The sequence below is a fragment of the Callorhinchus milii genome, unplaced genomic scaffold (assembly GCF_018977255.1).
Source record: "Callorhinchus milii isolate IMCB2004 unplaced genomic scaffold, IMCB_Cmil_1.0 Scaffold2, whole genome shotgun sequence".
Lineage (NCBI taxonomy): Eukaryota > Metazoa > Chordata > Chondrichthyes > Chimaeriformes > Callorhinchidae > Callorhinchus > Callorhinchus milii.
In genome coordinates this window covers 44,236,705-44,261,469 of record NW_024704743.1, presented here as the reverse complement: position 1 = coordinate 44,261,469, position 24,765 = coordinate 44,236,705, and the positions used below count along the sequence as shown (strand labels likewise).

General features: G+C 39.9%; 1 protein-coding gene and 1 pseudogene across 1 annotated transcript in view; both read right to left on the bottom strand.

The window, feature by feature from the left end:
* Positions 1 to 24,765, bottom strand: part of ube2e2 (ubiquitin-conjugating enzyme E2E 2) — a 191,759-nt gene that overhangs the window by 98,747 nt on the left and 68,247 nt on the right. The gene's annotated exons all lie outside the window — the stretch shown is intronic.
* On the bottom strand, positions 3,373 to 4,095 carry LOC121848151 (annotated as a pseudogene).

Here is a 24,765-nt window from a genome sequence, read left to right as displayed (position 1 = left end):
CAAATCCTTCATGCCCTCGCACCTCGGGGTCAGATTCCGCCACTGTCAGGCTCTACCTCACTTGAAGGCCGCTATATAAATGCAAGTTGTTGTTTTTGTTAAATGTGTGGTGAGCTTTACATTGTGTCAAATGCAAATAATGCAAATTGGACACAAGAGATAATGAGATAATCTTGAGATAATGAGATCATTGTCAGTTATGAAAACTGCTATTATGTTAGTCAACAAGCTAATCGAAAAACAAGAGAATTTTGATCGAGTATAGTGTCAGTGTTATTTTCAATAATAAACACAATATAAAATACTGTTATCATTGTTTCTCATTATTAAGTTCTGTAGGAAACAGGCCAAACAGATACTGTATACTTTTATAAGATCCCACAGATAACCGGATATACGGCTAAAGCTTAGTCAGATTATCAAATACAAGGGTCACAAGAAAGAAATTGCAGTGGTGTATGGGTAAATGAAACAAGCTGAACTTTTGTCTTGTCAGCTTGTGAAACTACCAGGACGGGAGGTGAAGACAACAGATCTGTGTTAGAGAAAGGCACTATTTTACAGGTTGTCACCAAAACAAATGAGGCAAGCCCTGCCCCTCACCCCAGTAAATTACAGTAGATTGATCCCTGTTACATTGTAAATGGTATTTACATTGGGAAGAAGCTAAGTCTTATATAAGGCTTCAAGGTGGGAGAGGTAGAGGTACTCCAGGAAGGTGTTCTCTCTCAGGAGAGACTGGGGACAGAATGGCTGAAAGCTTGTCCACTGTTGGTGGCACAGATTGGGTGGGGAACATAAATCAGACCAGTGTTTGCTGAATAGAAGGAGCAGCTGGACAGTAGGGTTTTATCTGGGGGGTTGTTGGTTAGGACACTGGGAGAAATTCCTTTCTTTTTTCGAATTGTGCTATGGAATTTTCAATATGCAAGATTTTTTTTATTGATCTTTCGCATGTATTTGGGCTTACTTATTCTGACTGATGGCATTTGTGGGCGTAAATTGAACAGTTATCTCTACAGGGTACCCTAGATAGTTTGGGAATAAGAGAGGTGCTATAGTAGCATTGAATGGGGTTTTTTTTTGATTTTTCATAGACTGATTAACCTGGTGTTAGGATGAGAATATTTTTGTTTGTGTATTGAAATCCTCTTATGTTATATAAACAAAGAAATTTCAGGACAGAAGTAGACTATTCAAATCATGATATCTATGCCACACAAGCTCTCACTGGAGCCATCCACTTTAAATGTCATAATTGACTTGGCTTCATTAGTCACTTAGGCTAACATGTTCCACTTTCAAATACGCTGTGTGCTCCAGTGACTGCAGCTCATCAGTATTTATTTAAATGGTGGTTTTTATAAAACAATTTATGTAATTTTTGGTTTTGCTCATGTTTTTATTCCAGTGTCTAAAAAACTCATATCTAAAAATTTCAGTGGGCAATTTGTTTCTAGCAGGGAAAATATTTTTGTATCACTTTGGTTCTGGTCGAATTATACCTGAATTCATAAAAAATTGCAAATCTCTTGTAGAATACTGGTGGATTAAAATTCTCCTGCTTAGAGGCCAATACCATTAATTACCCAGATATCATTCTAGTCCAGAAGGTGCATCTCATTAAGCATTAAACAGGAAGGGGCTATATTAATAGCCCTTTGTATATGATCAAGAGCAACTTTTCAAGTCATCCTGTTATAATGTGGTGTTTGGGGCCATAGAATTACACATGGTTTAACAGGTCTGCAAAAATATTGGCTCCCTGTCACCTTTTTGAGTCATCAGGTCACCACCTACAGCTTTTGATGAGGCCTAGCTTCTTGTGCATGTGAGCAGCAATCCCACCAGTCAGCTATGACCTCTTTCACAAAACACACTGATCAGCTTTCATCCTGTGGGCAGAAACCAACCAGTCCACATCAGAAGTGAACCACACCATAGAAAGATTGCTCTGTATTTAGTTAAGGGATATTGAGGCAAATCAGGAGGCAGAGAGGAAAATGATAAAATATATTTAATACGATACTTAGTAAATTAGCGTTAGTCAGAAGTGTTCTCAATTCTTCATTTAATATCCTTTCTTTCAGTATTGATATACTGCTTAAATCTATATTAACAGCCCAGTTTAATTTTGTAACATTCTAAGAATTCAGGTCCACATATTATACTGGAGAAATCCTTTAATATGGATTTTACACATTGGTAAGATTTCTCGTCAACATATAGCAAGTGTTGAACTGTAGAAAGTTTTCATTTTACTCTGCAGTCCATGACCATTCGTGGTGGTTAAGATTTTATACCAACCAGTATCCAGTATAGTACAGTACTTCACTTTCTCATTTTAGAGAAGCACAGATTAGCATGCATATTTCAAATAAACTTAGTGTCAGAAGAAGAGGTTTCCTTTGTAGACCACTGATTCCTAAATACAATAGTAATTTGAAATAGTGTCTTATCACGTTGTTGAGACTTCTCAAAGCACTTAAAGTAAATTGACTGTATATTTTGTGGGCGGCAGCCAATTTTGCACAACAGTGTCCAAAAATAGATGGGGATTGAGTGACCAAGTTGTTGTTTATTACCCCTGGAAAGCGAACCACCAATTGACTAACAACTGGTTTACAATGTACTACTACTACTACAGTGTGTAGGAAGGAGACGTGCATAAGGTTTTTCCCTGCCCGGGAATCAAAAATGAATTCTCTCGCTTGTGAGGCAAGTACTCCAACCAATACGCCACAGGATTCACTTTTTTCTTGGCAGAGTTTTATTTCTTTGAGAGTGTGCATGGAAGGTGGAGGAGTGAAGAAATGTCAGTTTTGTTTACCTCAGGATGGAGAAATCATCAATTAGCATGGGCTGAAGTTTCCCTTCCCCACGTAAAATTGTCGGATAAGCTTGGAAATAAGGGAGTACAATATCTAAACTGGAATTTCAGCTATACATTGGCGTTTTATAAAAAAACACTTAAATAACGCCTGTAAAATTCATTACTCACCATGAGCAAGTTAGTGGAGGCTTTGAACACCAAGATTAATGAGTCAGGTCACCGAAATCTCCTACTGTGTCTGTAGATTTCCAATCTTGAATTTTATTGTGCAATTCTGGTAATTTTCTGAATGCAGCAAAGAATGGGTTTTCTTCATGTTGTCAATATCTTCCCTCAACATAAAACAAAAATCATGTCCAATTGGTTTCTTCTTCCCAGGGAGGCATGGGCAATTTCCCTGCGATTCTCTATTCACAGTTGACACTGCCCGCAGACTGGTCTTTAACCTTCTGGGGAGTCTGCATTGAATATGCTGGCTCAGTCTAATGACTGCTGTCTGTCCTCTTGCTTTCTGCCGCCTGTCTTATCCACCTGGTTGCTCAGTGTGTGGCCATCTCCTCCAGATTTCTCATGACTGTGACCGAACCCTTCTGGTCCTGGTTTAATTCTGCGTTCCTGTCAGATGTAACACCAGTATGATTAACAGAATGTTTAATCCTGGAAAGAGGAGTGGAGGCAACATGGACAACTCCGGGGATGAGAGAAATTTTGGAGATATTAGGCCACTTGCTATCTTTATCAGTCCTCTAGTGTCTTTATAAAGGTATTGCATGTGGCTTTAAGCAAAGAAGAAGCCTTGATCATTTTCTCCATATCAGGAGTGGAACCACATTGGTCAGGCTGTGCAGACTCCTGGATCTAGTATTCCTGCTGCATCAGCAAATTGCAATAGAGTCGGCGTTCAGACATTTTCCATGTCAAGGAATCGTTGTTCTCACTGATAACTCTCTCCTTTTTTGGTCCTGATGTCTGCCAGGCAGGTTTTGCCACTGCCCTGTGCCACCAACTATTTTTGCCTTTCTGCAGCATTAGCGTTCACAGCATTGAGGTAGAAGTATTGCTTCCCTGGGATGACTAGGTCAACGCGGGTGTTGTCTGCTACGTGACCTTTTATTTCACACAGTGCACATTTGATGCTGCCTTTACTCCCTTTGCAGCATCTTCCTGCGAGTCATGGTACGAGAATATGCTGCCGTCCAGCACAAAGTATGTGGCTGCCAGCCACCTAGGTAGTTGGTCTATTTGTACAGCACCCGCTCCATGTTTTGCCTGTCTGGCTGCTCAGAGTAGCGGCTGCTGAGGGAGAGCTCCAGGTTCGGAAGTTGGGAACTTAATGCACATTTACTGCCATATGTTAATAAATAATAATCCTTACATTTGATATATCACGTTGCTGAGATGTCTCAAACGCTTCACAGGATATATTGTAAAGTCTAGGGACTTGTATATTCTGTGCGTGAAACACGGCATCCAATTGCGCACATCAGTGTTCTACAAAGAGTGGTGGATTGAGTGACTATATATTTTTTTGAGGGAATGTTAAGTTCCAAATCTAATATAAATGACCCAAATTACTTTTCTGCTCCAATATGGGAAATGAAGCTGGGAAAGGCAAAGTAATTTCTCAAGAGGCAAATAAAAATGAGATCTTAATACATTAGTTAGTGAAGAATTTTACTGTTATACTGTCAGTTTGTCTCAATGGGTAGCAGTCTTGCCTCTGGATCAGAAGGTTGTGGGTTCAAGCTCCAAATGAGAACTTGTGAGTTGACAGTCTAAGCTAATGCTCCATTGCAGTACTGGAGGAGCTCTGCATTGTTGGAGGTGCTGTCTTTTGGACAAGATGTTAAACTGAGGTCCACTCGACCTGTTCAAGTGAACATTAAACATCCCATAATACTATTCAAAAAGGTACAGGAGTTTCTCCCGGTGTCTCAGCCAATACCAGGTGAATTAGGCAATCACTTGGCTGACTCTGGGATCTTACTGTGTGCAAACTGGCTGTTGTCTGTAAACACGTAAGCACTATACTGACAACAATTAACTATGAACTTCGACTGTGCTTTCGGTCATCTTTTCCCTCCCTACCCCCCTGGGCTCCCACCCCCAGCTTGGGTGTCAAGTCAGTATTGTTAAGCACCTTCGGACATCCTCCTGATGGGAAAGGCGCTATGTAAATTTGTATTGTGTTGTAAGTGTTTTGGAAATGTTCTGACATTATAGATGCTCTATCAAATGCAAGAGTTGATCATGCTTGATCCAACTGAAATTTACAAATAACTGAGAATTTTTAAAATTCTTTATACTTTAGTTATAGAATAATATGTTATTTGATGATATAACCAGCCCTAAAAAATAACCCGCAGCATTTAAACAAGAGCATATGTTTGGAAAACAATACCAAGCAGTTTCTTTCCTTCCTCAAATGCCCTAGTTTCAGTTTCAGACAGCTTAAATGGGGAGTTTTATTTAAAAAAAGTTTTGAAATTACTTCAGTTTAATGAGGCTCTTTTATTAATAAGGTTAACGAATTAATAAAAACTACTTGGAATAACAATGACATTTGTTTTGGTCTGGTTTGACTAGTCTCATGAGATGTGTAAAAAAGAACTAAGTCATCCTCACTGAACCATGAATCTGAATGTGGGACTGATTAGAATTTAACTTCACATGCTGACTGTAAGGCTATCATGTCATTAGGCTTGATCTTTCCATTTGCAATGTGACCTCCCTCACCCTCTTTGTGCTAGATACAGAGCTATAATAATCATCATCATTGCACTTGATATAGGGTCTTATCACATCATTGAGATGTCTCCAAGCGTTTCACAGAATATACTGTAAAGTCAATTGACTATTTTGCGCCAGCCAATTGCACACAGCAGTGTCCCTCAAACAATTGTGGATTGAATGACTAAATTATTCTTATTTTTTTAAAGGGATTATTACCGAGCCGCCAATCGACTAACACCGGGATCCTATTTATTGCTAGGTAAACAGAGGTGTGTGGACTAAGGAAACTTGCCTAAGGTGTTCGTCCTGTCTGGGAATTGAACCCGGGTTGTTCGTCTGCGAGCCGAATGCTCTAACCAACCTATATGCTACAGGACTCTACAATTATTAACATATATTACAACAAACAGACCATGAGGACTGGTTGCCAATTTGCAGAAAATTTAATTGACAGTTGGCACCGGGATCTTGCAATCTAAATAAAGAGATTCTTTAAGTATTGGATATGAATTACCAGCGTACTCCTAAGCAGGACCCCCCACTCGTCACCATTCTTAGCACAACATCTTGATGCCATTCATCTGCCAAGTGATGGCAAGGAGAAGAGTTTCACTAAAACGTAAGAGGAAAGCTTCAACTTCTTCCATGGTTATTTTGAACCTCCCAAGTCATTAACTACTTGGACAGTTGAATAATGTTGGGAACTCTGCCTACAGTTTTTATGCATGTGCTGATGGCACTTAAATCTACCTTTCTGCTTCCAAACTTGACTCCAGGGACACTGCAATACTGACTGCCTGCCTGGGTGAGCTTTTATTTCCTCCAACCGAATGCTAGTTATCCGGTTTTGGTTCCTGACAGCATCTCTTCCTCGCCTCTGGCTCCAACTCAACCTCCCTGATTGCTCTCTCCAGCTCAAGGAGCCAGCGTGAATTCTTGCCATTTTGTTGACACTCATCTATCTCTCTTTTAAGTCTTATATCTTTTTACTACTGCTTTGATCCACCTCTGGAATATCACTCATCTCCATCTTTACTTCACTCCTATCACAGCCCAAATCCTCAATCATGGCATTGACACCTTGTCTTGATTTCTTAAACAATTTCCAAGCTGGCCTGCCTAGCTTGATCTTCCACACACTCCAGATCCTCAACACTCCCATTGTGTTTCTATCTAGTTCAGTTGGTAGCACTCTTGGACACTGAGGCAGAAGGTTGTTTGTTCAAGCCTCACGTCGGGACTTGGAACTTATATAGTCTAACTCCAATGCTGTGGACAGGTGTGAGTATGCAGTGCTGTGGGTGTGCTACATTGTGACATTCAACTGAGGTCTTGTCTGCATGTTCAAGTGGATGTTACAGATCCCATGGCATTATTCGAAAAGGGAAGGGAGTTTCTCTTAGTGTCCTGGCCAACAATTCTTCAAATAAAATTGGTCATTCACTTCATGACTGCTTGGGGAACATTTCTGTTTCCAAATTGGCTGCCGTGTTCGTCCGCACAACATGCAACCACTGCACTTTACAGTATATCTTGTGAAGCACTTTGGGACATCCTCCTGATGTGAACAGTGCTTTACCAAATCATAGAATCATAGAATTATACAGCACAGAAGGAGGCCATTTGGCCCATTGTGTCCATGCCGACTCTTTGAAAGAGCTGTCCAAATTAATCCCACTCTCCCACGCTCTCCCCATAGCCTTGTAAACTTGTCCTCCCCAAATATCTATCTACTTCTCTCTTGAAAGTTGTTATTGAATCAGCTTCCACCACCCTTTCAGGCAATGCATTCCAAATCTGAACAACTCGCTGTGTGAACAAATTTCTCCTCACCTCCCCTCTAGTTCTTTTAGCAACTATTTTAAATCTGTGTCCTCTGGTTACAACCCACCCACCAGTGGAAACAATTTCTCCCTGTTCATCCTATCGAATCACCTCATAATTTTGAACACCTCTATTAAATCTCCCCTTAACGTTCTCTGCTCCAAGCAGAATAATCCTAGCTTCTCTAGCCTCTCTTGATAACTGAAGTCCCTCATTCCTGGTACCATGTAAGAATTCTTATTGTTACTAGGCTTCTTTGACCCTCTTCCCCCATCAAATTGACTTCAAGATCTTCGTTCTAACCTTCTGTGAGATAAGATCTTTATCATAATCTACCCTGCTCATATGGGTCTTCATCGATATAACTGTGAGTGGCAACCCTGACATTTTAATCTGTCTGGTATCTTTAGTCACACCTTCTTAAAGTACCCTTAATAGGAGAATGGTAAAGACTCCAAAAGTGCATATAGCACATCCCGATTTTGTACAATTGTTTCCAAAAACTATTCAGGAAAGGTAGCAAGTCAAGGACAACAGTACAGGACAACCAGAAAGATACAAAAGTAATAATGGTTCAGTTCTACACTATAGATATTTCAAGTCAGCACCACATCAATGTTCAATTTACAGTGACACCAAAAAGTACAACTATAGTGATGAATACCGCCAGTATTGACAGTGTTTTGAATTTAATCAGTCACACATAGCCTCTGCATTGGATAACCAGCAGCTGTATGAGACAACCAGATGGATTTTTAAGTACCTGTGATTTATGCTAAATATTGATTAGGCTTAAACAAGACCTGTACCACATATTTCTTCCTTTATGTGAGCCATGCTGTTCTACACATTGATCTTGCAGCTGCTTCAAATTCCTTTCTCATACATGTCAAGGAAGGGTTTGGAGTGGTGAATTCCTCTGAAATATGTGACAGCCTCAATGGTGAAAACTTTTTACATTGTGCACTGTTCTCCCTCTCAATCTAACCTAGGCTGGATGGGACCATGTTTTGGAACAGAAATGTAGACAATGAAGTGTGAAACTATCTTTTGTCTCATTGTTATTTCTGCTGTGTAGCACTAATTTGTACCTGCTCGTGTTTAAAGGGTGCTGTATAAGATCTATGCCTCAACAGTTTTTTTCACCATTTCTTTTTCACACTGAATTATTCCTGGTTTCCTTACAGCATGATTTGTATTATTTAAAAGGGTAATTTCTGCATAATTTAACATAGATTATACAGTGTCTTCCGTTGGTACTGCTAATTACTACACAAATGGGAAATTAAGATCCAAATCTTAATGCAAACCATTATAGTGCAATTTGTTCCTATTCATTGACAAATGGACACTTATGTGACTGACTTTAGAATTCTGCAGCTCATGCATCTGTCAATGCACACATTCCAAACATGATTGCTGTTGCCAGTGTACTTTTAATACCCATCACTTGTATTGGTTATATTGATTAAGATGACTTACAGGAAAGTGTTCATCATACTCCAATTGTGTGGAGGCCAAAGAACCAGGCCTTTCCAATTCTAACAGCACAAAGGATCATCCACAAAGTGAACTTTTTGAAAGATCAATCCAGTAGGCCCACATTTTCTTAGTTTATAATAATAATAATCCTTTCATTTGATGTAGCATCTTATCACGTTTTCTAGAGGTCTCAAAGCACTTCACAGAATATACTGTGAAGTGAATTGACTGTAGGCAAATTTTGTGGGTAAAACATAGCAGCAAATTGCGCACAGCAGTGTCCACAAACAGTCGTGGATTGAGTGACCAATTTATTATTTTTTATTAAACCATCTGGTCTCATGATGAGTGCATAGGAAGTCATACAATATTGCTATTTTCTTCCCTTTCTTCCATTATGTTTTATTTTCTGTGCTGAGCTGTTGGAATTTATATCATTTATCAGAGATGCAATGATTATTGGCATATTCAAATAATCACTGGGTGTGAACTGGCCATGTTATGTGACTCAGTGGTAGCACTCTCATTTCTGAGTTAGAAGGTTGTGGGTGATGCTGGGGGTGTGCTGCATTGTTGGATGTGTGGACCTTGGATGAGATGGTAAACTAAGGTCCCATCTACCTATTTCGGTGGACATTAAAAGAAAGCATGGCATTATTTGGGTGAAAATATTTTTTTTAACTGATTGATGGGAAAAAAGTTGGTAATGTGAAATCCAAGTACCACTGTATAAATGAAAGGCTTGCAGTGTTGTTCATAAATATAATGAGATTATTTTCTTATATTACAATACAATACAATGAAGTCTTTATTGAATAATTTATTTTAGCGCTTCCCTTCAGCTGCTGTTCTGGCATTATTCACACAAATCCCTTCATTCCCTAGAAGGGATTGCAATACTGTATGCACACAGTAGTCCTCTACAGAAATGAATGTGACAGTTAGAATGTCTGGCTGTTTATACAAAGGCATAACTTACATCACCTACAATGCCTATTAGTCAAGTACAGTCCAGTAAATCATGCTAAATGATGGAACAGTCTTGTATGAGCAAAAGTGTTAAATCAACCTTTTATACTTATTGTGTGGCTTTTAATTCCATAGAAGAAAAAGAAATGCTCTTATGGTAAATCAAAGAACACTAGAATCAGATCTATTAAATGCAAAGTCACAACTGTGGGTACATCGGGGTTCTTTATACAACCTGCCTTAAGCAATTGTAAATCATTTAAAGATGCAAATTTAACCAGCTAAATTTAACCCAATATTTGGGTTTTACCTAAAGGCGATGATAATAACAATCCTTGCATTTGATATAGTGTCTTATCAAGTCTTCAAGATGTCTCAAAGCGCTTCACAGAATATACTGTAAAGTGTAGTGACTGTATATTTTGGGGGCGAAACATAAATGATAAATTATTGACTTATACATTTTATAATATTTTAACGGTAATCCTTTGGCTACTAAAATTGAACATCCCCTAATCAGGGATTCAAGTTAAACACACAGTATATAATGCAAAGCTTTATTTTCAGATCAATGCAGTTATTGGACATTATTTTCTTCAATCAGCACCAAACCACAAGTGCACAATTTTCCAATCTGCTACTATGCAGTCAGAAACCCCAGCAATAATCACAGTTGTGTACAAGAATGAAACAGAAATTATGATCCCCTGTGTCAAACTAATGTCAGAATTAAAATGTGACAGTAAGAAAAATTCAAATCTGTATTCACTAAGTCAGAAATGGACCCGACTCAATGGTCAGCAGTGGAAGAAACAATGTACAAAAAAGATGTAACTTTTTATTGATCAATATGAATTGAAATAAATTCAAGGAGGGAAGCCTTGTAGAAGGTTGTTTCGTGGGTTAACACAATTTTCTGAAAAAAAGGAGCTGGCACAATGTTCACAAACAATTCAGTGACATTGAGAAGACTTCCAAGTAAACGCTGTGTTCAACTGCCAAGCAATGAAAGCAACTGGAGAAGAATCCAAAAGAAAAAGAGCTAATACCAGTTGAGTGTGGCACTGGTGTTCAGTACGAGAGACTGAAAGCACTCTGGGAAGTTACCCTGCGTGAGGGTCGCAGAATAGCGTCCTGCTTGAGGGTGCCATATATATGCAAGTTGTTGTTGTTGCTGTTGAAAGGTTAAAGGGGTTTGTATTTTTCCCTCCCCACCTCCCTTTTCCCCTTCTCCTATTCCTGCCTCCACACTTTTGACCCCCTCTCCCCCTCTTCTCTCACTTCATTGATTTCCGAATGAAACCCACCACCCCTTGACCCCATCACTACAACAACAACTCGGATTTATATAGCGCCCCCCACCCCGGACGGCGTCTCAGAGCGCTTCACAATAATGGATCCCGGGGCCGAGCCAGGGGGAGGGGGAAGAAGGTGACCAAAGGAGTAGTCGAAAAGAAAGGTCTTTAGCCAAGACCTGAAAGTAGAAGAGAGGGGGCTACCTCGCTCATAACTTTCCAGCTCAACCTTGTTGTCCAGCTCCCTAAGAAATATCATCAACGCCTCTCTGCAAACTGGCACTATTCCCAGCACCCTTAAAAACAGCCATAGCCATCAGCACCCCACACCCTCAAAAAACCTTCATTTGACCCATCTCTGTTCTCTAACTACCATCCCATCTCAAACCTTCCCTTTCTTTCCAAGATTCTGGAATGAGTCGTTGCTTCCCAGCTTCACTCTTTCCTCTCCCGCCACTCCCTTTATGAACCCCTCCAATCGGGTTTCCATGCTACACGCAGTACAAAGGCATCCTTAATGAAAGTTACAAATGACATTCTGTCCCTCTGTGATCAGAGCTCTCTCCATCTTCTTGTCCTTCTCGATCTCTCTGCTGCATACGTTACTGTTGCCCATTCTATTCATCTCCACCTACTCTCCTCTCAGCTCTACCTTCATAGTTCTATCTTTGTCTTTACATCCATTAAAGACTTTTCCTCTAACCTTTGCAATGTCAGGTGTGGCATTCCTCGGGGCTTTGTCTATTGTCTTCTCCTCTTGAATATTTACTTGCTCCCATTCAGTGATGTCATCCACAGGTATGGGGTTAACTTCCACATGCATGTGAATGACACTGAACTCTATCTCTGCCTCCACCCTCAACTCCAGGACCACTGCTGTCCTGGCGGATTGTCTGACAGACATCAAGTCCTGGATGAGAGCCAACTTTCTCCAGTTGAATGTCGACAAGACGGAGGCCCTCCTACTTGGTTTCTGTCAGCACTTCCTCACCTCAGGCGCTGACGGCATCACTATTCACGGATGCACTTTACACCTCACTGAGCTAGTTTGGAACCTTGCTATCTTATTCGACCCTCAACTGTCCTTGAAACCCCACATCCATGCCAAGACCTGTTCTACCTTCCCCCACCTCCTCAATATTGCCCGCCTCCACCACTACCTTTCTTTTCAGGCCGCTGAAACCCTCATCCATGCTTTCATTATGTCTGGGCTTAACTCTCCTAACTCCCTGCTCACTGGAGTTCCCAAGTCTTCACTTCACAAACTGCAGATTATTCAGAAGTCTATGTAGTATATTTATCTTAGCTTAGCTAATGGTAGAAATGACAAAATTGCCCATGCACAGACACCTTTCTCCCATAATAATAAATAATAATAATAATAATAACCCTTGCATTTGATATCGCGCCTTGTCACTAAGACGTATCAAAGTTCTTCTCAGAATACACCGTACAGTGAACTGACTGTATATTTTGTGGACAAAACAATGCATACAGTGGTCATGGATTGACTGATCAAATTATTATTTTTTTAAAAAGGGGTCATTACCCTGGAAAGCGATCCACCCAGTCTTGTGGAGTAAGGAAACTTGCCCAAGATTTTGCCCCATCCAGGAATTAAACCCAGATCCTTTTGCTTGTGAGGCGATTGCGCTAACCACTATGCTACAGGCCTCTATAATACAGATTGACAAACTTTAGAAATCGAGCACTTTAGATATAACAACAAGGAGTTGCATTTATATAGCAGCCTTCACATGGGGTAGCGTCCCAGAGCACTTTTAGCCTCTAATCATCATGTGTCTAAACATTATCAGTACCACCATTGAGTTGAGATGCAACCACGTGAATGGGCCTCTGAAACACTCAACCCTTTGTCCTACATCCCAGCCTTTACGCAAAATTCAACTCTGTGTGAAAGACAGACCTGATAGACAAAAATGTCCTCTGACTTCAGCGAACCTAACATATTGAGTACAGTTTTGGGATGGCTCAACAACATGATAAGGCACGATATCAAATGCAAGGATTATGACTATTACTACTATTGTATCTTCTTAAATATTATCAAATACAGATTCTATTACTTCACAGAATACATTTTTTCCTGTTATCATAATACATTATGTAATACATAGTACAATATACAGGGCAACATCATTATAATGCCCCCACCGCCCAGCCCCCCACACCTCCATATTGCAAATACACTTAGTTAGACCATGGCGTGAGTCTACTGTGTGGTCCTGTGCACAATTCTTCCAGCATTGACTAGCTGAATTTCCATACTAAAAATTGGCCATCTCTCTGGGTGATCAGGTTGCCGTTGTTCTGTAATGCACAACATGGAAGTGGGTCATTGTCTCACGTTCACTTATAATGTGGCCTGAGAGATTGGACCTATCTGATCGCATTATAATGGGGTTGCTCTGTATAATGCAAATCTTTTTAATGACATGTAAATGTTTCTGCTGACGGTGGTTACTTTTTACATTAATTCAATGCACTCCGCTTTAATCAAGTATGTTGGTGTTAATTTTGAATCCTGTCTCAGTGCTTGCATACAAAACAATTCAGTTTAAGCATGCATTTGTAATATTTTTGCAAATTGAGTCTCTTTTTGATCAGAATTTATGCTCTGTTTCACTTTGCACAAACATGAACACTTCTACAGGGATTCCCAAATGTGCGTGAGTGTGTGTGTTTAAACCACTAAAATCATGTGAAGAATGATCACAAAATCATTGTGATCTTCAGACTGATTCCCTCAAGAGTAGTGCGAAGATCACAACATCAGTTCGGATGAAGAAAGCTCTTTGGCCAATTGGTCAACTTCTGGTGGCCGGCATTTTGAAGTGAGAAAACATGATTTAAATGAGCGGGCTGTTGTTCTGCATGCATTTGGGATTTTTTGTTAAGTAAATATCAGGAAAATAAATTAGCAATTTCTAAAAAGAATTACATGCTCATTACTCCAGCCTTGCCAGGCTCTGTTGGTTCCCTATCTCCCCACTCTTCTGCTTGCCCCCTTCACTCAGCAACATTACAGTACTTCAAACAAACCGTTTTTTAAAAAAATCAACAGGTTACTATGGCTTGATTACTGCACATTTTGTCGGTCACCTGCTCAGCACTACACTTTGATAAATTTATCAAATAGGGAGAAAACCCCCCATTGCTTACAAACTTTATTGGAATTATACATATTCTGTTACTTAGAATACATATACTCGTTCTGGCTCCGTTTTTTAAAAAAATTCTGTTTTAATTTTGTACTTTCACATTTAATATAGCAGGACTTTTTCCCCCAACTTGTTTTTAACCTTTTTGTTCCTCTGGTTATGGAAGTGAAATGAGAGTAAAAGATAGTGCCTGACTTAGCCTGTCATGGACCTCAATTTCAACGGTAGAGCCCAGTAAAGCGTGATACAATCATGTTGGGTTTAGAGTCAATGGGTGAATGTAAATACTCCAATTGCTTTAAATTAGAGAGAAGAACAGATCAGTCGTATTCCTTGCAGGTACAGACATGGATTTGTCTTACACCATGACAACACATCAGGTCCATTCATAAGAGCCAGTTAAAGAAAATCATCACTGTAAAGTAGCATAAGACAACAACTAAAGTCCAAATGATATTCCTTGAAAGTAGAGTGCATCAGGTTCTGCTCCACACTCCAGTAACTGAAGATTTTAATTGAATTTAAACCACTTCACTTTAGGGTTTAGAGGCATTTGTTCTCAGTTAATGGATTACTTAAGTGTGTAGTTTATGCATTTCAGCAGCAGTCGCCTCATGGTTTAAGAGTCCCACTGTCATATTTTTAAACAAACATTCATCTCCAACATGGTGAATGGATTTTTGTAGAATGTGCCAGTCTGCTGTCTGCTTTAAGTTCTTTGTGGCTCTAAGATACACCAATTCAAGTTGAAACACTTCTCATATATAATATTCCCCAATTAGTGTCAGCCTCACTAAGTCACCAGAGGCTCAGAGGCAGTTACGACTCTGAGACAGAAGTTTGTGGGTTCAAGCTCCACATTGGGGACTTTGAATTCACAGTTTAGGCTGACATTGCTGGGTAAGTGCTGCATTGTCCAGAGATGCCGTCCTTCAGATGATTCTTTAAATCAAGGTCCCATTTGCCTCTTCAGATTGATGTTAAAGATTTCATGACACTATTTAAAAAGAGAAGAAAGTTTTTCCTGGTGTCCGGCCACCAATCCCACCGATAAAATTGGTCATTCACTTCATGGCTGTTTGTGGGATATTTGGTGTGCAAACTAACTGCTGTGCTTGCCAAACAAATACACAGTCACTTTACAATAAATCCTGTGAAGAACTTCGAGAAGTCTCAATAACATCTCACTATATCAAATGTTATGATATATTATGCTTCTTCACAAGCAAAAAGTGTCAGCCTGGCTCAGTCAGTAGCACTCTTATCTCTGAATCAGAAGGTTGTGGGGTTGTTCAGGGTGCACATGAAAGATCCTATGGAATTAATTGAAATAATAATAATAATAATCCTTGCATTTGATATAGCACCTTATCACATCTTCGAGATGTCTCAAACTAACTGTATACTTTGTGGGCGAAATACAGTAGCCAATTACACACAGCAGTGTCCCATAAACAGTCGTGGATTGAGTGACCAAATTATTATCCTTTAGAAAGAATTATTACCCTCGGAAAAGCGATCCACTAATCGACTAACAACTGGGTTCCTAATTACTGCTTGTTAAACAGAGTAATGTGGAGTAAGGAAACTTGCCCAACGTTTCGTCCTGCACGGGAATTGAGCCCAGGTCCTCTCGCTTGCAAGGTGAGTGCTCTAACCAATACACTACAGGACTTTACAGAAAAAAAGGTGTTTCTCTTGATGTCTTGGCCAACAATCTTCCAGATAAAATTGTTCATTTACTTCATGGCTTTCCGTGGGTCACTGATGTGGGAAACAGTGATTACACTTTTGAAGTGGTTTGAACCGTTCCAACAACATAAGAAGGTACTATACTAAAAATAAGGAAATGCTAATTTTGTTACATTACTAGTACCTACAATGGGACTTATTAAACACAGCTGCAAGATTAACCATAACATTTAAAAAAGTGTACACAGGATTTTTTTCCAATATCATGATAATTAAATACATTTCTGGTTCTGGCCTAGATTCACTACCTCACTTTTTGTCTAAATTATTCCACAATGACTTAGAAAAATGGTATCCAATTACTGAAATCTACATGAAAAAGCTGGAGCAATTTAATGGCTAAGGTTGATCTAATTTCTATCCACAGAGCAATACATAAGATCAGTATTTGAAAGAACACTTACTTGACAGTGGAATATTTAAAATATCTGAAATATCTCAGTGCTTGATATGAGAAAAGATAGAGTACATTACTGAGTAATTAGCCTTATTTTAATATTGTTCTTATGAGCCTCACATGAATACCTTTTAACACATAACATAAGGCTCAGAACATACTGTACCTAGACCTAATATAATTCTAAACCCAGCAGACTCCAAAGATATCAGCCATACTGCAAAACTGAAAATAGTAATTTGAACATTTTTAATGAACCTGAAAATTAATGCTGTGCACTGTACTTTATTGTAGGTATTGCATAGAATAACTAAAATATTAAAAAAGGAACCAAAAGCACAACATAGGCAAAATGTGTTTTACATCAAGATTCTATTAATTCAGTAAGACTTCCAGTAAGACACTGCTGTGCACAATTGGCTGCCGCGTTTTGCCCACAAAATATACAGTCAATTCACTTTACAGTATATTCTGTGAAGCGCTTTCAGACGTCTCAGAGTCAACCCATTGTGTGTGTGTGGGGGGGGTGGGGGGGGGGGAGGGTGGAGGTAATTGGGTTCTATTCGGGGCAGAGCTGGCACCAAGGTGACATGAGTGTCAGAATTGAATCAAACCTATGTGGCAATCTCGGTTGTCTCGTTCCTGGAGAGGCAGATCCACTCTACTGCAAGACACTGCTGAAACAGACAAGTAAGCCTGGTTCATCAGCAGGATATGGAAGGACAAACTGAGGGGAGGGATTCTTCCCACTCGGTTCCTTTTAGCTCAGGAAGTCAAAGTCCTAACAGTAGGGTGGTCCTCGCTGGACGAGCAGTGGGAAGCTTGCAGACAGTACTCACAATGGCAAACCTGCTCTTTTAGTTATTCATCTCCCAGCAGTACCCCAACACACATTCTGGTTCCCTAAACCTTGTTTCTTGTCAGCCTGTGTCTACTATTTTCCGAAAACAGATAAAGATAAATGAGTCCCTTCTGGAGTGGAGGGGGGAATGTGCATTTTATACCAGACAAAGGGAAATTTCCATGCAATCGTGGAACTCTCAGTCTGGTTTTGATACTGTTAAATGTAATGATGGCTTTCTGCATGTGTCGCACACCTGATTCGCAAGACTTCTGCTTCCATCCTTGGATTTCCATGGATTCCTGGCGTGGAATCCTGTAGCTCAGCGGCTAGAGCACATGCCTCGCAAGTGAGAGACCTGGGTTTGATTGCCGTCAGGGCGAAAACTGGCCAAGTTCCTTACTTCACACACCTCTGTTTACCTAGCAGTAAGTAGGATTAGTGGATTACTTTTCCGGGGGCAATCATTCCTTCACTCAATCCACGACTGTTTGTGGGACACTGCTGTACGCAATTGGCTGCCGCGTTTCCGCCCACAAAATATACAGGTCTTGAAGATGTGATAAGGCGCTATATGAAATGCAAGATTGCTATTATTATTATTATTATTATTATTATTTGAGGTCTCACAACTCAGAACAATGAGGTGTTTACCTAAAAAAAAGTTTATATCACAGCCATTTTTGACCATCTAAATACTTTTTCAACCATATAATCCCTTCTTTTCTGACGTCTTTTTTATTTATCTCTTGAATCTACAAATCTTACTTTTCTTACAAAAGCATTTTGCTTGACTTCAGTTATTTCTGAATGTTTTTTCTCCTAGTGCTTTTATCTTTAGCTATAGTGCTGCAGTAAATAATTTGTTGGCATCAACTTTGTCAATCCCCTTCATAATTGTGAAACATTTAATTAGGTCACCTGAATAAAATGAACTCAACTTCCTCAAAACATAAATTCCCAATAGCCTGAATAAACTTGGTTGCGGTGTCTCAGCAGTTTCACAAGGCTAGTATCTTTCCAATGATTTGGTCTGTACATTACTATCTCTGCTAATTTAATACTTTTCTCACTGCAGCTAAGCTCTGGGCTGACAGTTTCATACATTTCTCCATTTGACTACATAATTCCCTTCCTTCGTTCCTTACTCCCACAGTAATTATCTTACAGTTATTCACATCGAGCCCTTCGGTCACCTATTGACCCAGTTACCTAAAAATTACAAATCCTTTTGAATCAGCTTGCATTCTTTCTCATTATTTGCTTTGCCTTCCTTTTTTTAACATCATCTGAAAATTTACATTTTGCATATGGTTCCCTATCCTTACAAGCATTATATTTTACAAGCAGTACAGGTCCAAATAATTAACCTTGGGATATTCCAGTCATAATATCTTTTCAGTTTGAAGGTTCCTTTCTACGATTATTTTGTCCTATTTCTAAAACAATTATTTGTCCAGTAAGATTCATTAACCGGCTGGAAGTACAGTTTTACTGAAATTTACTCTATTTTTATTCAGTTATAAAACACTTTTATGCTACTATAAAACCAACAAAGGCTGACACTTTATGCCTGATCTTAAAAAAGGATAATAAAATTATTTTATGCACCAGAGCTTAACCTTTTAGTCAAAGACAATGTTTTTTGGGCTTTGGCTATATTTTGGTCTGGTTCTTTTAAAGTACTGCTTTTCTTCCATTCGACAAATTGCATTACAAAGACTGAAATATTCACTATTAATGGATTTTCAGAATTCAGTCTAGTTTCTATTGAGAACATATGGGTTTATTCAATGGTTTATATTTCACAATTCACAAATACATTTTTCATATAACATATTGCCCAGAACTGTTTGTTCTGGGCAAGCCAAATGTTGAATATGTCTCAATGGATTTGCAGCAATTAAGTCAGAATCATTTTATAGAATCATAGAATCATAGAGCACAGAAAGAGGCCATTCAGCTCATCTCGTCTGCACCGACTCCTAAAAGAGCAATCCAATTCAATCCCCCTGGCCCACTTTCTCTCCATACCCCTGCAATCCTGTCCTCCCCAAATACCCATCTACTTCCCTCTTAAAAGTTGTCATTGAATCGGCTTCCATTACCCTTTCAGGTAATTCATTCCAGATCCGAACAACTTGCTGGGTGAAACATTTTTCCTAACCTCCCCTCTGTTTCTTTTAACAACTATCTTAAATCAGTGTCCTCGGGTTACTGACCCACATGCCAGTGGAAATAGTTTTTCCTGGTTCAACCTATCAAATCCTCTCATGATCTTGAAAACCTCTATTAAATCCCCTCTTAATCTTCTCTGCTCTAGGGACAATAAATCTAGTTTCGCTAACCTCGCCTCATAACTAAGGTCCTTCATTCCTGGTACCATCCTGGTTAACCTCCTTTGCACCCTCTCTAATGCCCTAATATCTTTCCTAAAGTGCGGCGCCCAGAACTGAACGCAGTACTCCAACTGAGGCCTAACCAGCATTTTATAAATATTCAACATAACCTCCTGACTTTTGAATTCTATGCCCCTATATATAAAACCTGGTATCCCATATGCTTTTTTAATAGCTATATCTACCTGTCCTGCCACCTTCAGAGATTTGCTTATGTGGACCCCCAGGTCTCTCTGTTCATTTGCCCCTTGATTTCAAGATCCTCATCCTCACCTACAAGGCCATTCACGGCCTCGCTCCCTCCTACCTCTCCAACCTACTATCCCCTACCTACCTGCCCGTACCCTCCGTTCCTCTGGCTCCGGTCTGCTCCACGTCCCCCGCCCCAACCATCGGTGGTCGGGCCTTCAGCCTCTCAGCCCCCAGGCTCTGGAACTCCATCCCCCAGTGCCTTCGCCTTGCTTCTTCCCTTTCCTCCTTCAAGGCCGGTCTCAAAACCTTTCTCTTTGACCGTGCCTTCAGCTCCCCTCTCGACTCTCTTCCCCCTCCTCGCTCCCTCCCTTCCCTCCCCTCACCCTGACCATTTCCCCCTCCTCGCTCCCTCCCTTCCCTCCCCTCACCCTGACCATTTCCCCCCTGCTCGGGTCATGACCCAACTGTGCAGTGCCTTGGGACGTCCTCCTGACGTGAAAGGCGCTTTATAAATGGAATCTTGTTGTTGTTGTTGTTGTTAAGATTGTACCATCTAGCTTATACGGCCTCTCCTCATTCGTCCTACCAAAATGCAACGCTTTTCATTTCTCCACATTAAATCTCATTTGCCATGTTTCTGCCCATTTTATCTATCTGTCTAAGTCCTCTTGTAGTCTGGTGCTATCTTCCTCACCATTAACTACTTTTCCTAGCTTAGCATTGTCTGCAAATTTGGAAATTGTGCTCCCTATATCCAGGTCTAGATCATTAATATAGATCAGAAAGAGCAGTGGTCCCAGTACCGACCCCTGAGGGACACTACTACACACCTCCCTTCAGTCAGCAAAGCAACCGTTTGGTACCACTCTCTGCTTTCTGTCTCCTTTCCAGTTCGGGATCCATGTTGTCATAGTCCCTTTAATACCGTGGGCTGCTATTTTGTTTATAAGTCTCTTATGTGGCACTTTGTCAAATGCCTTTTAAAAATCTAGATAAACTATGTCTACTGCATTATCTTCATCTACCCTCTGAGTCACTTCATCAAAAAATTCTATTAGGTTTGTCAGACATGATCTGCCTTTAACAAATCCGTGTTGACTGTCTGGTCAAAAACCACTTTTGCTCGTTTCCAGCATATCAGAACATCCTGCTTGCTGATTAACTTCCTCAAAATATTTATCAGTGTTTCACAATTTTTTTGCATCTTTAATTACCCTGGAGTACAGTTCAACAATTCCAGGGGATTTATTGGTTTGCAGCATCTTGAGCCTATCTAGAACCTGTGCCTTGCTAATAACAAAATCCTGGATCTCAAATATTTTGCAATAAAAGCAACAACTTGTATTTATATAACACCCTTCATATGGGCAGCATCTGTGTTAGATGTTGGACAGCATACTTTTAGTGTCTGGTCATAAAATCACTGCTAACATGTCCTCTGGAATTCTCTTCCAAAGTCACTTTGTCTTGCCATCTCTCGCTTCTTTCAAAAACCTCATAACATCTGTATTTTCAACTGTGGCTTGATCACCCCTAAATTCTTTTCACTTTGTGATTGATGTGCATTTAAGATTTTCTTTCATATGAAAAGCACTACATGAAAGCAGTCTTCTGCCTATACATAACACATTTTTCATGTTGCTATACTTTGTTAAATGAAAGTGGAAAATTAGCCAAGGAGCTGAATAACCTGGGACCAGTCCCAGACTAACACGATTACAAGTAAAGCTTGATATGTTGTTATGAACCTTTGGCTATGTACTTTTTTTATGATTAACCTACTGTCAATTTCCATCATTCCTGTTTTTATTTAAGATTGATTTTCATTTGTAAACTCAACTGAAGGAGAGGAAACTTTTGGGAGGAGGGAAGGAATGAAGGAAGCAGGGTCTCCCTGGGGCAAAATCTTCTCCAAGATGACAATCTTGGTAATGGAATGTCAAAATCAAGTCAACCCTCTGTGACGTAATCCAGTTCCTGAGCAAAACGTTCTTCTGTAATGTTCATAGTATCAAATTAATATTACAATAATAATCTTTGCATTTGGTATATTTGGTATAGGGTCAATCATGTCTCAAAATGCTTCACAGAGAATTGCCAACAAATGTAGTCACTGTCCAATTATAGGCCAACCCGGCAGGCGATTTTCATTTACTGTACTTTCTGGAATTAGGTAAGCAGGGTGCATCCCTCCAGGAAGTGTGTGAAGATTCAATTCCAAGTGAGATATTGTGGCTCTGCAAGGCTTGAGGGGAAACCTTGAAGGTATTGATTGGAAGACGGGCAACTGTACCTGGGGCTCTGACCACATCAGCCTGCACAGATGTTCATTACATCTCTCGCTTCCAATGTGAAATCTCAGTTTTTTGTTCAACCTCCACCTATCTTTAAAGCCCTACATCTGGGCTATCAGTTGCTTTCCCTCACCTCTGCAATATCGCCTGGCTCCACCACTACCTCTCTCTCCAATCTGCTGAGGGCCACATCCACAAGTTGTTCATCTCCAGGCTCAATTATTCCAACATTCTTCTCCCCAGCTTCTCCCTATGCAAGCTGCAGACCATCCAAAATTCTGTATCCTGTGTGCTCTCCCATTTCAGGCTCCATGTTCCCTTCACCCCTATCCTCTCTTGGTTCCACTGGCTCTCCATCCCCCAGCAGATCAATTTCAAGATTCTTTCCTCGTGTTCAAATGCCTTCATTGCCTCAACCCATCTCTGCAACTGCATGCAACCCTCCAGCCCTGGATGCTCCTTCTGCTCAGCAAACAATGGCTTGCTTCAAGTCCCCACTCTAGCCCTCCATTACTAGGTGAACCTTCAGCCATATTGCCCTTGCTCTCTGGAATTCCATTCTGGAGTCCCTCCACCTTGTCCCCTCACACTCCGCCATCAAAGACCCACCTTAAGACCCATCATTCACTTATAACATAAACAATCACTGCACAGTAAATCCCGTGAAATTCTTTGCAATGTCCTCCTGGCATGAAAGGTGCTATACAGAATGCAAGGATTATTATCTTGTCAATCCAGCTCGGCCTGTTGTGTGAAGTGTTTTGAGACATTCCAAGATATCTTACTTAGAATGTAATGTACACACACTCCCTGGAGGCATGCACCCTGCTTAACTGATTCCAGAAAGTGCCTTGTTGGCCTACAAATGTACAGTCACTGTGCTTCTCTGTGAAGCTCTTTGAGACATTACAGGTACTGTAGGTAATGATTGGAAGATGGGAAAATGTGAAAGGCGCAATATAAATGTAAATAATTGTTGCTTCAATTGCTGGTTTTTATCAATAGCTGGAAATGTGGTGGACACTAACTTTTGCTTGGACACTGTCCTTCTGGATCACACCAACAAGGGGAAGAATGGGCACTCTGGTCATTCCTACCTCTTTTCAGTGATAGCAAAGTCCCAATGTATTTATGCTCGTGGCTGCAGTGAGCGAGGGAGTGAGGGAACCAGCCTACACAGAGCTGTTGTGGAGTATCCTGGAGGTAGAGGCAGTTTTATGACAGGCATGTCTATTTGCCAAATCCCCCTTCACATGAGGACTGGGATTAAGTAGGTGGTGTTAGGTATTGGTGGACACCAGAATTTTAAGATCATCAGAAAATGAAGAATTGATGATGCAATTAAAATGCATTAAAATGTTAGATTACCTAATCATTATGGTAGGAAATAAACTTAACTTTAAAAATACTGTACTTTGAATTATATCAGCAACCTTGTAATGCAAGGGACAGGCGGTGGCTGGATTTGAGTTAATCAATCAGATAATGTCAGATATGATATGGTCAGACTCAACATCAGCCTTAAGGCAGGAGTCAAATGCTTCATCCTAGCATATAAAGTTCAGTGATGGCAATTATTTCACAATGAATCATTAGGGATTCAACACTACAGTTTTCCCCAATGATTTATTTGACTTAAGTCCAGCAGTTCCAATGATTGTTCTGCACCTATCTTCAATATTAATGAAAGTGACTTTTAAAATGACAAAATTGTAGAAAACACACTGATGATTTATAGATACTGTGGCAAAGTGCTATAAATACAGCAGGTGTGCACTCTTGCCTCCAGTCCAGAAAGCTGTGGGATCAAGTCCCACAATGTGACTTTTGAGTTCATAGTTTAGGCCATGGATAGCTTGTGGTCCCTTTACAATTTTACACATGAGTAATGCAGCTCAGTTACTTCCCATCCTTAGAATGATATGTTAAACCAAGGACCAGTCTATTTATTCAGGTAGCCATTAAAGATCCCATAATGTTAATCCAAAAGAGAAGAGAGTTTCTCTTGGTGTTCTGCCTAATAATCTTCCAGATAAACTGGTCATTCACTTCATGACTGCTTGTGGGATATTGCCACGTGGAAATTGTCTGCCCATATTCTCCTACAAATATACGGTCACTACAGTTCACAGAAATTGTTTGAAGTAATTTGAGAGGTTGCCAATATTAAAGGTGGTATATCAAATGCAGGGATTTTTATTACAAATATGTGATGAAGGAAAAAAACAGAAAGCACTATCGTATAAACTAACATTTTTGTTCCCCCTTGGTAAAGTCACACAATTCAATATTCGTTTCAGTGTAACATCAAACAAAATAAAAGGAAGAAATGTTTTCAATATTTTCTTGTGCTTTTGTAATTATATCATCCAAGAATTGAGCAGAAGAATGGAAAAATGGAAACCACAGGTACAAGACCTCACTAATAGAATACTTTGGTGTTCTCTGATCATTTGATTTCTCTAATTTATTAGATATAACTGAAAATAATAAATAGTTTTGTATACGCACGTAAGGCAGAACGCCCACAGACCTTGACAGGTCAAAATTGTGAGCAAAGTTGATATGGTTT